The 14,580-nt window shown below is 47.9% G+C and overlaps 1 non-coding gene across 1 annotated transcript; it reads left to right on the top strand.

Annotated features, from left to right (window-relative positions):
* The first annotated feature begins 14,100 nt into the window (after positions 1-14,100).
* TRNAE-CUC (transfer RNA glutamic acid (anticodon CUC)) lies at positions 14,101-14,172 on the top strand. The gene has a single exon. It is a non-coding gene; the product is annotated as a tRNA-Glu (tRNA).
* Positions 14,173-14,580: the final 408 nt, after the last annotated feature.

The following is a 14,580-nucleotide window of genomic DNA, read 5'->3' as shown; positions in this document are numbered from 1 at the left end:
CTATAGTCTAGGCCTAGAGGAAAGCAGAGTAACTTTTACTAGGGGGAGTTTGATGGAAACCAAAGAGAGTTTGGTGGAGGTGAGGTTTGCCAGGGATCCTTTGCGGTGGCCCTGATGAATCATACTTTATGAACCGCGCGGGCGCTGTTATCATGAGCGGCGGCTGACCCAAACCAGCTCACTGGCCTCCAGTCCAGGCTTGATAAGACCGGCTAGACATACGTGGCTGTGTATACATACATGCATACATGTACACACACACACACACACACACACACATATATATATATATATATATATATATATATATATATATATATATATATGTGTGTGTGTGTGTGTGTGTGTGTGTGTGTGTGTGTGTGTTGTATGTGTGTATGTATGTATGTGTACATGTATGTATGTGTATGTACATTTATAGTGATATATGTGTGTATACGTATGTATGTAGTAAAATATATATATATATATATATATATATATATATATATATATATATAGCTTATTTCAACTTTTAGTTTCATTCTTGTTTTGTTTTCACACCAATTAAATTCTCATTTCTAATGGCAAACTATGAAATGATTGTTTGTTGACTGGTGACTGTTGACTGTTGACATGAAATAATTAACCACAGTGTTTTATTTCACGAATCATCATTTTTTTGTGCGAAACTAAGTTGCAAATGGTGCACATCAACGCCGTCTAAAACCAAAATGTAAATGTAAAACAAAAACGGGTTGTGGGCAGCATTCAAGTAGCATTCGAGGGAAAGTCAGCTTTGATCTGAAGCGGAAAGATAAATAAGCACACACCCACGTGTACAGAAAGCAAGATATCTCCGTCACGATGCACCAAAAGGCGTAGGATGGACGGCATACAGTCACACACTCGTTTCATCTCGGTAGAGCAAAGTTTATCATCGGCGATGATATTGATTCAATCTGCAAAGTAATCGTGCCAACGGTCCATATTTATAGGCTTACAGGAACAGAAACAAAATGCTATATCGTCTCTAATAGCATGCATTTTCAAACAGCCACATTCTAGCTTGGCAACACCTGACATTCGCATCATACTTGTTGAACTAATGGTTACTTACGATGGTAATCAAGTGATCATGGACAGCATATTTGCTTAAAAGGAGTGTTCTTCGTTTGTACGGGGTTCTGAAGTGAGACAGCCATTTTCAAGATGGCAATAAGTGCAGTTTAGAGCCCTGTCCTCTTTAAGGTTTAAGATCCTATGATTTTCTAGCCTTAACGCGAGACCGCGCGGCAGCAGGTCCGCGCAACGACCAAGTTGCAGCGGGCCCGCGCGGCCACCAAGTCGCAGAAGACACGCGCGACCACCAAGTCGCAGAAGACACGCGCGACCACCAAGCCGCGGCAGACCCGCGCGGCCGCCAAGCTGCAGCAGACCCGCGCGGTCACCAGATCCCAGAAGACGTTCACGGAAGCTGCTCTGCCGTCTACCTCGGGCCACGGTCCACGCGTAAGCAGACTAAAGCTGTACCCCATCAGCATCATGCCCGAACGTCAGTACGGCAGCACCAGTACGGCCGCGTCGCGGTTCGCGTGTGTTAGCGCTGGACCGCCTTCATCAGCGGCAGCCAGCTGCTCCGATCCCCTCCCGGCTCCAGCAGGCCGGCTCCTCTCCCAGGTGTAGTTACATCAGCCTCTTCTGTCCCATATGCGCCAAACTCGGACCATCCTCCTTGGACTGTCAGCATGCCCGGCCACTACTCTGACGAGGCTTACCCTCTCACCGCGCGTCCCGACAGCGTGCGGTCCAAGGACCGTCCTCCGGAACGCGCGCTCCTCCAGTGGGCGACGTCCTGGAAGTATTGCAGGGTAGCCGTAGTCACGGTCACGTCCATCCCATCGTCAGCGTGCCGGACGCCTGGTGGCGAAGAATGGAAGTATCGTTGTCACTGCTGACAACAGGTGAAGAGGCAATAGGGGAGCGTTGCAAGGTGGGCTACGAGTGAAATTTGCATTGTTTGTAAATGGCGGTAAGAAATGTTACTGCACTGTCTAAATCGTGGTAAGAGAGGTATTGTACTGAAAATAATTTGCCACGAGTTAAGACGCACACACGGAGACATATTCGCCAGAGGGACGGCAGGAGCATCAGGCTGTCTTCGTACCAATAACGAACAATTTGTTAGCGGCAAATGTATATGACCACCGAGCCGATTGTGTAAGATTTAGCAACAAACACGATGATGTACGTGGAAACCTTAAAGGGAGTGTATCTAGCTGGGATTAGATTCAGGATTTGTCACTGTGCACATTGATTAAAAAGAACTATGATTTACATCGGTTGGATTAGCACCCACACCCATTCTCTGGCTTGCAATTCGGTGAAAGAGCAGCCCCTGGCATATGTGTGCAGACACGGGTGCCGATTTTACAAATGACTGCGGGTCCAGAGTCTTAGCAGTCGTCATAAGGCGACAGGTATGAAAAACTTCTCGGATGTAGTCCACGTATGTTCTTGGCTTCTGGGTATCGATCATGAATGAATATATATATATATATATATATATATATATATATATATATACATAAACTACACAAACCACATGTTTTTAACCCGATGTGCGTAGCCACAGCAAGCACATATGGAAGCATGGCCAAAATAGAGCCAAAAAGTTGACCTAACCTATCCTCAAATGAGGGTTTCTCTCTGGATTTTGGCTACTTGGATTTTTGTCCTGGTGTCAAAACTAAACTTAGGAATATACGATAGATTCCAAACTTGCTCTGATGCTGAAAATTACTTACATTTTAAAACCCATGGGACGATTATAATGACGATATACGAAGATCATGATACAGATAGTGATATGTTTAGGATCCACAACATCAGCAGTTCAGACACTACCTGCATTTTATTGGCCCAGTGTTTCCTTTTTCGTTCAGATGCATTAGAAACGGTGGGTTCAGTAAAGCATTGCAGGCGCTTAAAGGGAGTGCTCCACATTTGCATAGGCGTTTGAACTGAAGTAACCAATCTGAAAATAATTTGGAGCAGCTCACAGCCCTGCCGTTTTTAAAGGCAATGTTCCTTATTTGAAGACATCGAAACAAGGATGAGATATAGTGAAATAAGCTCACTAATAACTATATGCACATTTTTCAGTGAAAAAGACTGATTTAGGCACTACAATTTGCTGTTAGGTGAATATGACCCTCAAGATTTCATTGCTGATTTACGTCATCGTACCTTGCATAACATTGCATGAGACCTTATCGACGGCCGCTATGCCTTGAAAACATGCTCACGAACGCCAGATGTGAACAACTCGACAATGCTTTTTTCTTTGGCTTTGATCGCCGCGTAGCTAACAGAATGACGGAATCTGAATGACGTTATTATGGCGCCATGGATGCCTGGATGACCTCGAAATAGTCCCTCCGAAATATTTTGCATACCTTTGCAGTTGTGTAGCTCAGAAACTAGAGAGGTTTAGGTCCCTAGCATGGCAGGGCTTTGAACTACACCGAATGATCCTCGAAATGGCTATGTCAGTTCAAAACCCCATACAAATGTATCATACTTCCTTTAAAAGCAATGCTCCACAATTAAAGATTTTGAAGCAGGCATCAGATTTGGTGAAACCAGCTCGCTTATAAAGGCTGCTCTAGACAACACAATTTTTTCCTGTTTAGTGTATGCGTTCCTCGATGCGTCATTGTTTGATTACGTCAACGTACCTTACACAACGTTGAGAGGCAATTGGTGGTCGTTGTACCTGGAAGTCGTGCTCATGAACGCCAGATATAGACGACTGGGCCATTATATTTTGTTTTTGCTTTGATTTCTGCATTGCTTATGGGATAGCAAAATTCAAATGGCGTTATTATGACGATCTCAATGCCAAGATGACATTAAATTACTCTCCCCCAAAAAACTCATCTTCTCGGGTGTGCAGCCCGGAAACAAGGCGGACATGGTTCTTAAGGAGGACAGGGCTGTGAATTGCACCAAAAGATCTTTAAGATGGCGTCTGCAGTTCCAAACCCCATGCAAACGTAAAACTCTCTGTAAACACCCTTCTGCCACTCCATAGGCCCCAATGTGTCGAAGGCCGATAAAAAACGCTTTTGAACAGACATTCGGGTCTGACGTCCGCGGGCACGATTTCCAGTTCCGGCACACATCAATCGGCTCGCATTCGACAATAAGCAAGCCATTGACGTTTTAAACGCGAATCGGGTTTTGTGCTACGTAAGATAAGATGCTGGACTTGATCGCTAGGTATTACGGAAAAGAGGCTTGTAATGGAACAACTTAGAAATGGCGCGGTAACCGAGCATGGGAATACCAGCTGACTTTTTAAACTTACGGATTAATGTGCAAGAACACCACGAGACAGGGGCGAAACACGAGCACATAAGGAGATGTTTTGCTCAGCTGGCGCTTTCGGCACCGCTACTGCCATCTTTCAGCGAGTTGAAGTACTACGCATGTGTGCGTCACCAAGTCAGGGCCCTCTGTCAGGCACTGCGGGCTCCTGACCGACACAGAGGCCTCATTGTTTCAGGGTTCCCAGTCCCGACCACTGCAACTCGCTTGACCAACGCAAATTTGACCCCAGTCTTCCCCTTGCTTGGGAAATGGCCTAGCAGGGCTAAGGCCGACACGGAGCAGTGTTCGTTGTTGTTGGTCTGTGACCAAAATAGAGGCACGCATTGTCCTCCGGGCTCTAGTTCTAGTCTAGTCCTATTCCCGCAGTCTCTTGCACCTCAACGGTGCAAGAGACTCTCCGACCGGAGACTTTCCGACTGAGAGCCCGGCCCTGAAGACAGGTGACCGGGGGAAACGCGCCCGGAATGTCAGATCTGACGCTTGAGTAACCTGATGGCAAACCCGTCACGTGTCATGGTCGTTAAGTCTCCACCAGAGCGGTGTATCTTCACGAAATAGGCTAGGGGGCTGAGCGAGGAACCCCTTGCCTTAAATAAAAAAGTTTCTTTCCGGATTTGACCCACATTCATTTCAACGTAATGGAGTTGGATTTTTACCCAACTGCATAGAAAACGGGATGAAGGAGACTCGATAATGGTGGGACAGGACGTGTGCCAGGCGCACCAATCGCTGAACATTAGCCCGCGCAGGGATCCTGATGTGGGGCATGCGCTGAGCATCCGGTCGGGGCTGCCTCTCCACGGGCCTCTCAACCCACTCGTGGCGGACGCATGCAGCGTGCCACAGACAGGCGGGGCGTCGCCAGGACGCAGGGTGAGACAGGAAAGAGGATAGAAGTGACGGATATTCTAGCACGGTTTGGTTATTCGGATTAGAGCCAATTCGGCCTGAAATCTGTCATTTCAAGGCAATGGGATGAGGCGGAATGAATAACGGTGGGGTAGGACTACATGCGCCTGCGGGCCAACCGCCGAGCCTTACCCCGCGCAGGGACTCCTCTGCGGGGTGTGCGCCGGTTGCCCGGTCAAGGTCAGCCTACCCCTTGTGCTTTTCAAATTTGAGTGCGAGGCGGGTACGGGTATTCAAAACCTAAAAGCGGCAGTTCCAGACACTACCCAATACTATTATTAGACCTAATTTGTGGTGAGGTTTCGCCAGAGTGTGTTTTTGGGATATGGTCCAAGAGTGAGACAGTCGTTTTGAGGACGCTGAATGCCTGTACAGCGATTGACTGCGTTTGGGACGTACCTTTTCGTTCCCAACTCAAAATACCTCGACTCGATAGGCGGATCCTGGGGGGGGGGGGCACGGGGTCATGCCCCCCAAAATCTCTGATCGTATGTTTGGGCCACACAACACACACACACACACACACACACACACACACACACACACACACACACACACACACACACACACACACACACACACACACCAAAACATTCCCAGAACTTCATAAAAGTTTCGTCTACTTACCGTCTGTTTGAACTTTGATGGTGTGGTATCAAACATTTCTTTCCGTTTCGGAAAAAAACTTTATGAAGAAAACTTGGCAGCAATTTGAAAATCAAGCCAAAACGCATGCTGACGCGGGTTAGTCCTACTCGGCGCAAACATCGTGTTTTATAAGTGCACTGGACCTCGGATCCCACACCAGGCAGCTGGCGACGAACGGTTGCCGCCCCCCCCCCCCACACCCTCCAAAACTCCAGGCCAGATCCGTCCCTGCTCGACTCTATCCAAGACTTATCTTATACTTCTTCTTCTTCTTGGACTTCAGGACTGTTTGTTTCCAGCACTTATCAGATAAGCACCTCTTTACGCTATATGCCGTCATTTGTTGCCAAAAGCTTAACATGGATGTCCACTCGCATCACTGAAAAGGAAAGCATGTAGCGTTAAGGCATCTGTGACAACTTATGCAGAACATCTGTCATACATATTTTAGCAGGTGTGTAAGGCCAAATGTAGCGTTGTTTCTCACGCTTCTCTCTCAAGTTGCACTTAAGCGTGATATCTTATATTGGTTTGCAGTGTTTTTTTCATCACTCTTTTAGAAACCGCAATCTAGAAGCCTACGTCCGCCATTGCGCTCCGTCTTGCGCAATATTAAGACTTACATCCAGCAACGTTTTTAGTGGAGTTAAAAGGCGCGCAGAGAGGACTTTAGAGGCCTTCCCTCCAAACCCTCTCTCCCGCATGATCTAGTGGCTAGGGTACACGGCTCTCACCCGGGTTCGGGTGCCTCCCCTGGCCTCGGGTGCCTCGGGAACCCGGGCCTCACTCTCACACACCCGGGTGAGGCCCGGGTTCGATTCCCGGTGCGGGAAATAGAGCAGGCGTTTTCAGCGTGCACCCCAGCACAGAGCGTAAAATTGAGACTGACAACTTAGGTATCATATCATGACAACACTTATCGATCAATTTTATGAATTCGTTGAACAACCATTCAACTATGGCCCGAGGAATATTCTCCGTGTGTGATATTGGAGGTCATGGAGGAAGCTGAGTGCGCGCACATAGCTGTGAACAAGTTCTAATTGCTTTGCAAAGCTGGCAAATCAATGGATTCTCGTGAAGGGCAGCCGACTTCCCAGCCTGTTTATTGTCTGCAACACATGATTTAGCTGGGGGGGGGGGGGGGGGCATTTACATCATTCAGACGCCATTGATGGACAATGAACTTCTTGGACTACAAAGATGGACAGTAGCCTTTTTTGGATGGAAGCCTTTCCGTGCACGCACCTCCTCCTGCCTGGTTCATGGGCTAGAATACAAGGCTCTGACCGGAAAGGCCAGGGTTTGAGTCCCGGTGCGGATATGAAGGTTGTGTCTTGTTGGGGCATAGGTCTTAAGTGTTGCCTGCATTTGCCCGAACTAACAAGCTCTTTCTTTGGCCGCCGGCACTCTGCCCCTGGCAATGCGATACATTGGTCTGGTAGGCATCTGCCATGTCAGGAAACCATGCTTCACTTGTGACAACAACATCCTAGAAGCAAGTACAATATGGTTACAAAGAGGTACAAAGTGCCACTGTGCCAGTGCATACCACTACGGGTTTAGCCTTATGTGTTATCCGCTGAAAGCAACCAAGGCAGAGGACTTCAGTAAAGAAGAGTGGGCTCGTCCCTTTGGACCATTGTAACACCTTGTTGAGACATTGCACATGTTTAAAGAATGCAATTTTCATAGATTAAGTATAGTTTCCTGACACGAAAATTTGGACAATGCTAGCAGGTGCCTAACGTGCCGGAGTATTAAACTACAAAGGGCATAGTGACGTCAGTTTGACAAAAGCACGTTCCTGCAAATACAGAACACAATTACCATATAAATCACAACAAGACCACGCGTTTCATTTCCGTGCTGGTGTGCGCACAGAAAACAGGCACCTTGTTTCCCGTACGGGGAATCGAACATGGGCCTCACGGGTGAGAGCCGTATACCCCAGCAACTAGACTGTGCGGGAGGCGAGTTGTTACTGATGGCCTATGAAGACCTCACTGCACGTCTTTTCACTTCCATAAAAAACATCAGTTGACGGACACGGGTTCTCGAAACCGGCGACGCGTATCAGCAAACGGTAAGTTCGATGAAATGGAAATATTCGCGGGTGTAACCAAACAGAAGGCGATAGTGATTGCATTCAAAGTTAAGAGGGGCATCAAAATTTTTCCGATCCGGATTAGCCGGGAAGATATATGCAATCTGTTCTCGCATGATGTCGGCAGGACTACTTTCCGAATCACTTTTCAGCATTTGCATGACTTGAAACTAAAACTTTCCGACAAACGCCAAGGCGGGTGTTCCAAATTTGTATGAGATTTAACTGAAATCGCCATCTTGAGCATCAGTGGGTGAATTTTACAACCCTACCCTTCTTAAGACCTAAAACGCTCTAGTATCTGAGCTGCACACCCGCGAACATGCGCAGACTGTTGGGTCGATTTCTATTGGCTCTCAACCAATGTTGCGTAAGCCATGCAAAATTCTAACACGGTTTGGCTATTTTAAATGTAGTCCCCCTGGCCAGCAATGATCAGCACAGTGTTGCGAGATGAAGAAGACTGGATAATGATGGGACAGGACATGTGCCAGGCGCACCGATCGCTGAGCATTAGCCCGCGCAGGGACCCCTCTGTGGAGCATGCGCTGAGCGCCCGGTCGGGGCTGCCTCTCCACTTATGTTATCTGATATTGCTGCTTCTTGAACTTCAGGACTTTTTGTTTCCAGCACTTATCAGAAGTATGTACAATATGCTTACAAAGTGGTACGAAGTGCCACTGTGCCACTACATACCACGATGGGTTTAGCCTTATGTGTTATGCGCTACAAACAACCAAGGCAGAGGACTTCAGTAGCAAAGGGTGGGCTCGTCCCTATGGACCATTGTAGCACCTTGTTGATACATTGCACATGATTATAGAATGCATTTTTCATAGAATAGGCATGGTTTCATGACACGGAAAATTTCGGCAATAATAGCAGGCGCCGAACGTGCCAGAGCATTCATCCACAAAGGACAGAGTGACGTCGGCTAACGCAAGCACGTTTGTTCCTGCAAATACAGAATGCAATTGCTATATAAATCAGAACAAGACCACTCGTTTCATTTCCGTGCTGGCGTGCGCGCAGAAAACTGGCATCTACTTTCCCGCACCGGGAATCGAACCCGGACCTCACGGGTGAGAGCCGTGTATCCTAGCAAATAAACGAAGCGAGCTATTTGTGATGGCCTATGAAGACTTAGCTGCACGCATTTTCACTTCCACAAGGACATCACTTGACGGTAGTCTTAATATTGCGCTAGACGCAATGCAATGGCGGACGTATTCTTCTAAATTGCGGTTTCAAAAACAACGACTTGTTGGAAACAACTACAAACCAGTATGACATGTGCAGCCAATTTCATGCCAGATTACCGTCTGCGTTAACGCTATAATTCACGTGTGCGGCTGTCCACTGCCTGCGGCACCTGCTCTTTCATTCAGAGAAATGGAACAGATATGTCATTTTGGAATGCTGTTGTTGAAATGGCAGCTGCCACCCAATCTCCCTTTTTTGCTCTTACTGGAAGAAATACGAAAGATCCCAATCACTCAAAACAGTGTGCCCCTACAAACAACACGTTGACCTGCCTAATTTTAGGTCATTGACCTTTCCTGACGCTTAAACAGGCCGTGGAAGATGGCTACGCAGTCATTGTTCCGAATAAATTCACTAGAGAAAAGCCCTAGAAACTGCCTCATAAACCAAGCTCTTGATAAATAGTGCAGGTCAGTTGTGACCTTGGTCTGACTTCTTTTCTTATTCACAGGTCAATGGATTTTGTGTCATTGTAACTTCGGTTGGTATTTTGTCCAAGAAATTATTTCAGATGAGTATGACTTCCTTCAACATTCCGTTGTTAGATCATATTCTACAATTACCTGGAAATGCCTCTTCGCTGACGGCCTCGGCATCATTTTGACCTACCATAGGGCAGAGAACTTGTGAGGTACATACAATGTTTACGTCAAAAGATCTGCTTTTCCATTCTCTACAGCTGTACAACATTTCGCGCGGCTACGCCGCATCGTTCGCAAATCATTTTGGAAAACCTTCGGGTGGATTCAAATTGACCCACACCTGGACGCATACTGAGGACGTAAAAAACATGGTAGATTTATTTGTCATGTGCATTTTCTCAGATGAGTAAGGCCAAATGTTGCGTTGTCTCTGACATTGCTGTCTCAAGTTGCACGTTGGTTGCACATTAGGGTGTGTCATCGAGAGGGTGAATCTCTTGGAATCAAATGAGACAAAGTTTTTCCTTGGCACACGGATTAATGATAAACTTCCAGGTCTTTCGCACCACACCGCTAATGATATTCGTGACGCAAGAGCAGTTTTTCCCTGGTGCGCCATGAACGTCGTGTTCGATACTAGCGGCACTTATTTTAAGCACTGGTATCATCCTCCATCAAGCCTCAAACTTTCCACCTTCCACACTACTGGTACCTGGTGGATTAGGTGTGACATGTATATTGTGAAGAGCGCTCGTAAAACATTGCCAAACAGCTTTTTAACTGACTTTTATTAAAGACCATTAAATTTTTGTAAAACCCAAAGCTGTGCAGTCATGAGAATGCTCCAGCAGACCAGGCTAGGTCTTAAGTTTTCGAACGCTAATGCATCAGAGTGATACTGATTTGCAGTTTATATTCCTGTTTTGTGGGTGCTATGGGCTTATTAGTTTGGTTTTTCCGGTACTAAAAAAAAATATTTGATCAGTTACTTGCATAAGCATGCCCAAGGCTACACGGTCGCGCACAAAACATATTTTGTGGTAGGCCACCCGGCTCCACCGTCCCACCACCAACCGCCGACTACAGGAAGGCACTGAGCTACATCAGCCTGCTGAGCGAATCGAAGAGGAATCTCACTAATACTATCCTCAAGACCGCGCCGGCAGAAATCAGGGAACTGTGGACCAATGTAGCGATCCCTGTTCATGATCTAAAATACGTGACAAAATTGATCGAGAGGGATTGATATCATCTCAACAGAGCCATCAGCAAGAAAGCAAAGGAAGAAAGACAGTAACACAGCAACGCCGTCACTGCGAAATTCAACAAGCTTCTCGATGTCGCGAAATGCAAGTGCAAGCCTAAGCGAAGCTTGCCATCCCCAATTGTCTGCACAGTGAATCAAGAGGATGTTGCCTTGAACGATCAGTGCAAGCACAGGAAGATTACCCTGGGGTCATATGACCGGAATACGACTGTGACTAGGGAGGCTCGCGAGGTGCGGAGGATGGCCAAACAACTGCAGGGGCGTCATGGTTCGACCGCCAGTGAGGCGGTGTCTGCTGCTGAGCCTGTGTAGCCTTCCCCGCCGGTTGCTGAGCCCGCGCCGCCTGCTTAGCCAGCGCTGGCTGCTGGTGCTGAATTCAAGCCTGCTCCGGAACTAAGTGGTCTCAGCGCTGGCGACTCAGCCGAGAGCACGGATTCCTACACGGTTCCGTACATGGCAGAAGGTGACGACGACCCCGATTGTTCGTTCCTGTTGAAACCGCTGTCACTGTAGATTGTAACGTTAACGATCTGACTAACACCGCTTTGGCGTTTGACAGCTACGGTGGCTCTAACTGCGCCGCTGCTGCTATGACCAATGCCTTCCAACAAGACAGCAGAGACGGACTGGCTATTTGAAATCAAATATCATAGATCCTAAGAAGATCTGCTGCGCAAGAGACATAGCAAGAAAGGGGACGGCTCGTCAAAATGCTGAAGTAATCCACTAGTCAGGTTTGACCATTCTCTTCTCCGACGGCCGCGAAGGCAGGAGCTACATGAATCACACGTAGCCAAGCGAATCCCGTCGAAAAATATGTGATTGTCATTGCTGGGCCAGGCAGCCGCTTTGTGACTCATTTTACGTCCGAGATCGGCCGCGCCCTGCACTTGCTCAGCGATCTACATTCCGTGAGCCCGCAGTGCGACGGTCACATCAATGTGCGCGGCTGTCATGGCACGGCCGTCAACGCCGAGATGAAAGGCGCTGTGTTCCGGCTGTTTGAGCTGGCCACCGAGCCACCCGTACACTGGTTCATCTGCCAGCTGCGCGGCAACCAGCTGAACCTCCTCCATCTGCTTCTATGCTTGGACGGCACGAAATCGGGATCGAGTTTTTTTGCCCATCGGCAAACCTGCACCGGAGAGTTCTGGGAGAGTGACGTTATTGCATTCAAGCCTATCCCGGGCACGTGCCAAACCTGCCGGTCGACCTCATTCAGCAGCTGAGCACCAACTAGTGCTGCTCTACTTTCTGGCCTCCGGCGCTCAAAACGGCTCTGTCCGAAGCGTGGCAGCCCAGAGGCGAATCGGACCATCGAACCATGTCAGGTGGATATGAAAACGCATGTTCTTCGAATGTATAACAATAAGTGTTTAAACTTTATCAAGTATCAATTGATACTTCATGTGCTTAATGTTCAGCATTCACTTGTTGCAATACATTGTGTCAAAGTATTTCGAATTATTTGCTTGTTGGCTCATGTTTACTTGTGTATTTGTTGATATCCATTCTGTTGCATTTAAGGACTCTGGATATCGGCATAATTACATGCACTTCAGGGGGGGCAATGATTTTTGTACGATTTAATGACCGATTCGTAACAAATTGTTCTAATATATTCGGTTTTGCTTTCGAATGGTTGACACTGGCCACTCGCCTGCTCCTAGTTAACATCTCTATCGAAACCTCCAGCAGCGCTCTCAAGGGCCTCGTCCAGTGCAGTGGTCGGCCACTATGTGCCGGTATAGTCCGCCTTCCGGCAGAACGCCAGCTGCGACTTTGGCTTACGCAGCCCGTTCCGGAGCATCGCGCTACCTCGCAGGCTGCCGCAGCGCACATAGGCCATGGTGCAGCCAGTCCTCAAGCGTAACGGGTACTAGGTCCGTCCGGAAAAGCTGCTGCTGGACGTGGTGTGGGATGAGAACCGCATGGTCCGCGAACAGGTGGTTCCGATCGTCGCGCAGCTGGTGAGCAGCGAATCAAGAGTCTTCTTCAGCCTAGGGTCTTCACCATCCCAGCGATAAACTTGTGAACCGTGAGGTACATCAACATGATCCCCTGGCACGGACAAGTCACACAGCCCCCACTGCGAGACCCAGCGACTGCGAGCTGCGAAACTAAGTGCAGTCTCCACTGGCAATCTGGCCATATCTGGCTCACACAAGGAGTGCGACCAGCGCCGCACCGCCGAGGACGTCTGGGGCTGGAGGTGGAGCTTGGGCAAAATGTGGAGCCCAGTTGCGAGGGTATTTCTGCTACCGTGCGATCTTCGCCAACCTGCGCTTTGGGTCACCAGTCTGTGAACAGCTGCTGTTTGGGCCGGCGCATCGAATACGCAGGCTCGGCAAGGAGCAAGATGTGTGTAGTGTCACACTACCTTTCCCCCTCTCCCCACGTTCATGGTACAGACCGCATACCTTGCTATACGTATTAGGTTGTACACCAGACAGTATATTCTGAGTGATATGCTATGTATGGTTTTGTTTGCACCACGTGAGCTGTCTTAGAGCAGTGAACGCTTAAAGCAATACTAACCAACGTACTCATACGAGTTCATACTCAACAGTACATAAATTTTCCGCCATAGGGCAATCAATCGGACATTGCTTGATCCGCACATTAGACCTTAGACCGGGGCATTCTCGTACGACGGCTTAAGGAGCGCTCGGTGGAATCGTTTCCATACGCAAAAGTATTTTGTAGCGCTTACCGCCCACGGCCTGGTGTTACCTGCGACAGCGAGCGGTACTCAGCGTCAGGTGACTGCAATGCCGGGCGTCGCTTTAAGGCAATATTTCTATCGGCTCGCGCGTCACGACTTTAAGTTTTTGGGAAAAGCTTTGGCAATGCCGTGTACTTTTGGACTACTGCGCCAGGGAAGTTATTTGTCCCGTTTGGTTTTGTTACCGATGACACACGCTATTGTACAGGTCGTACTGGTTTGTAGTTGTTTCCAAAGCGTCGTTCTTTTTGAAACCGCAATTTAGAAGAAATATTCGTCATTGTTTTGCGTCTTGCGCGTTATCAAGACTACCATCAAGTGATGTCCTTATGGGAGTAGAAAGACGTGCAGGGAGGTCTTCATAGGCCATCAGGGTTAGCTCGCCTCCCACATGGTCAAGTGGCTAGGATACACGGCTCTCACCCGTGAGGCCCGGGTTCGATTCCCGGTGCGGGAAAAAAGATGCCAGTTTTCTGTGCGCACACCAGCATGGAAATGAAACGAATGGTCTTGTCGTGATTTTGTGGTAATTGTATTATGTATTTCCAGGAACAAACGTGCTTGTGTCAGTGGACGTCACTTTGCCCTTTGTGATTTAATGTTCTGGTACGTTAGGCACCTGCTATTATTGTCCAAACTTGTCGTGTCAGGAAACCATGCCTATTCTATGAAGATTGCATTCTATAAACATGTGCAATGTGTCAACATTGTGTTACAATAGTCCAAAGGGACGAGCCCACTCTTCTCTACTGAAGTCCGCCGCCTTGGTTGCTTTAAGAGGATAACACATAAGGCTAAACCCATAGTGGTATGTAGTGGCACAGTGGCACTTTGTACCACGTTGCAAGCATATTGTACCTGCTTC

Source organism: Pollicipes pollicipes, unplaced genomic scaffold (assembly GCF_011947565.3).
Source record: "Pollicipes pollicipes isolate AB1234 unplaced genomic scaffold, Ppol_2.1 Scaffold_4219;HRSCAF=4965_pilon_pilon_pilon, whole genome shotgun sequence".
Lineage (NCBI taxonomy): Eukaryota > Metazoa > Arthropoda > Thecostraca > Pollicipedomorpha > Pollicipedidae > Pollicipes > Pollicipes pollicipes.
Note: the sequence above shows the minus strand (reverse complement) of the source record. Positions and strands in the feature narration are given on the sequence as shown.